Raw genomic sequence first — 3,748 nt, forward strand, 5'->3', positions numbered from 1 at the left:
GCCACCAGGTCAAGGCCTAAAAGTGTGGTAGACTACATGGGAGTCCAGCAATGTAACCATTACCCCATCTGCTGGTCCCAGTTCTAACTCATTTTTGAGCTATGAACCCATTGGGCATCAAAAAGCCCTAGAATTCTCTTCTCAAAACAATGTTTTTTAAATGTATAAAGTAAAACACATCATATTGCAAAGGAAACCAAGTTCATTGAAACATAGTTATCAAAATATTTAAAGAACAAACTCATAACCTGGTCATTTACATGCTTTTTGTGAGTGCATTAAATAACAAGATTCAATGACAAGTTCTACTGATGGGCCAATAGCTGTCATTATTTCAAAGTCGTAGCGTGCATAAATGATACTTGGAGTTACCTGCGACAGCTGCAACCGCGTTTCTATCGGCGAGCACATCCCAAGGGCTGTGCAGGTGCCCCTGTGGTCTGTTACCTCCACTCATAATGGAAGGAAACACGAACTTTCAATTAGGGCTTAGGGAAAATAAAGAGGTCATTTTTTCCACTCAGAATTCACAGGACCCTCCCCCAGCCAGTTCTCTATTCACAATTGAAGTTAAAACCCCCAGATCAAGAGATCTTTGTGGGTCACAAATGGGAATGTCAGTGCCTGGTTTGGATTTTTCCATTGGATGCTGTTGGAACTAAATGGAACTTAATCTGCCTGCCTATCCCAGCACATACGGCCCCTCCTGGCAACAGTTTCTCCTCTTCTCCACATTCTGACATGCTGGCCCCAAGTGGTTCCCAAAACTGTCACAGGCCTCTGCACCTTCTGTTCCCTTCCCCCCTCCTTCCTCTCCCCCTCCTGTTTAGCCTTCTCTTCCTCTATCCTCTCCTTCTGTTCTACAGTTCAGCCCCTGCAGTCTCTTTTCCTCCTTACTTACTACATTGTTTTACTTCTCACCCTGTAACTGATTGAACTATGATCCCCAAAAATATGCTCAAATCCTAATCCCCAAGACCTGTGAGCATGACCATATTTGGAAATGGGGTCTTTGCGGGTGTAATGAAGTGATGAGGTCACACCAGATTAGGATGTGTCTAATCTAAGGATAGTGTGATGGTTAGTGTTGGGTGTCAACTCAGCTGCATTAAGAAATACCTAGAAAAAGTGTTACTCTGGATAAATTTGTGGAGGTGTTTCCAGAAGAGATTCACCTGGAGTGAGTAGGCTAGCTGTGGAAGATCACCCTCCTTCTAAGTGGGCATGATCCAATCACCAAGGGGCCCAGAGAGAATAAATACAGAACACAAATGGGTCTCTCTTGAGACAGAGCAGGATAGATTTCTATTGCCTTGAACATCAGAACTAAAGGCTCATCTGCTTTCAGACTGCAGGATTTACACCAATGGTCCCCCAGGTTCTTGGGTTTTAGGCCTTGGACTGTGAATCATATCATTAGCTTCTCTGCTCCTGAGGCCTTCAGACTTGAACCGATCCATATTGCCAGAATCCAGTGAGCGCCAGCTTACAGACAGCCTGTTCTGGGATTTCTCAGCTGCCATAATTGCATGAGTTAATTCCCAACATATCTCCTAATAAAGTCTCTATACGCACATGTAAGTACGCACATGTGCACACACATGCGCGCACGTGCACACACACACAAACCCATTGGTTCTGTCTCCATAGAGAACCGTGACTCATGTAGATGATGTCCACATAAGATAAAAGAGATGGAGACTTGGATACAGAGACCGAAAAGGTCAGGTGAAGAGGGAAATGGAGATCAGAGTGACTTGGCAACAAGCCAAGGATCCCCAGCTCCAGAAGCTAGAAGAGACAAGGAAGGACCTTCCCCTTAGAGTGTGCTCTTCTGATGCTTCGATTTTGTCCTGGCATCCAGAACTGTAAGAGAATGCATTTCTGTTGTTTAAACCACCTGATCTATAGTAATTTGCCGGAGCAACCACAGGCAACTATACACACCCAAACTAGAGTTTAAACTCCAGGGGAGCAGTGACCCTACCTTCTTAATCACTGCTATCCACAGGCCTGGCACACAGGGGATGCTCAGTAAGCGTTTGTTAGAAGAATGAATGCATTCTTGGGGCCCGATGGTGCCATAGCAGCAGCACAACTGGACCTACATGGGAAGGTCCTGGTTTACAGCCCAGGGCCCCCCTCTGCATGTCAGGCGTGCACGCATGTGCCCACGAGGGCTAGCTGATGCTGAGGGTGGACTACAGCATAAGGACAATGCTTGAGAGTGCTTGTCTCTCTCTAGTGGTAAAAATAAGTAAATAAACTTTCTAAAAATAAATGTGTTCTCCATAATGTCACCTTCTTTGAGGTGTGAGGCATTCCTATTCTTTTCCTGGGTCTCAGTGCCGACCATCCCTCATGGCTCTGTCCACCTCAGCGCCCCTGTCTGTAGCCAACATTGACTCAGCTGCTCCCCATTCCACCACAGCCCCTCCTGAACCCCCTTCATCCTCATCTCCCAAACCCGGCAAGCCTGAAGCATGTAGGAAGAAGTTAATCAAGGAATGTAGTAGAGACCAGATCCAGGATCCAGGGCCAGGGAACCCATCCTGCCTCCACAGTACCGAGGAGAGGTAATGAGGTCTGGTATCAGGAAAAGTTCTGAGCAGCGAACCAAGGCCCATGGCAGAGGCCTGTTGGCCATTTCATAGTGACCTCGAGCAAGGCTGGGAACTGTATCCCCGAGCATTGTGAGTAGTCTGGAATGTGCACCTTCAAATAAAACCACATCCTGGGAGGCCTGGCCCAGAACTCACCTCTAAAAAAGCCCATCTGTCCTTGGAGACCCTGACAGCTTAAAATAAACAACTTCACAGACACGCACATTTGCCAATAGCCCTGGATGAGAGCAAGGGAAGTTATGCTGCAAACGAGAGCCAACTGCGAACAGCTCCTGCTGGTCTTGGTTTTCCCTGAGCAAAGGCGCTGGGCACAGGGTGGGGATCCTTTGCTGCCTGCCTCATCCCTGTTGGGGCTAAACAGGAAGCCCAGAGCAGGGGAGGAAGGTGGGCCCAGCCAGTTAGGACCTTGATAGGTCTCCAGCCCAGCAGAAAGGGAAAGGACTGACCGCAGAGATGATTGCAGAGTGAGTATCCTGCTGCAGTTCAGGTCATGGTTAGGAACGGAATGGCCAGTTCAGATCTAGGGACTTCATCATCAGAGGTGTGAATTCCTATCCACTACTCCCCACCAATGCAGCTTTTAATGGTGCAGAGAGACATCAGAAGGGAGGTTGGGAAGGAGCACAGATGATGCCCACAGACTTAAATAAAGGGCCAGTGCTGGGAATGCATGTTGGGAACAATTTCAGTGCAGCTTATCGATCTGAGAGGGAAAGCACTGAAAATCCCTGTTAATCCAGCACTGTTCCGTTCATTCTTTATTATTATTGTTATCAGTCTCCAGGATTTACAGGTGTCACTGGCTTGAATTATCAACTACTATATTTTTCAAAAGGTTTCTCTTTCTTTTTCTTTCTTTCTTTTTGGCTCTGTGTCTGGGGGGGGGTGTTGTACATCAGTTTCAGGAAATGAATTTTTGCTGGGAAGACTTCTAGTACCCTCTAGTGGTGGGAAGGGCTTCCCTGAGCTCTGCGTGTGCCTATGCATGTGTGTGTTTGATGTGTGTGTGTTCATGTGTGTGTGTTTGGCTCATGCTGAAGTGAGGGCAGCAGGTCTGCGATGGAGAACACATGGGTGCAGGCTGCAGTCCCACACACATGCATGGAGACCCCATCCCCGGCATT

Source organism: Tupaia chinensis, unplaced genomic scaffold (genome assembly GCF_000334495.1).
Source record: "Tupaia chinensis unplaced genomic scaffold, TupChi_1.0 Scaffold145208_1, whole genome shotgun sequence".
Classification (NCBI taxonomy): domain Eukaryota; kingdom Metazoa; phylum Chordata; class Mammalia; order Scandentia; family Tupaiidae; genus Tupaia; species Tupaia belangeri.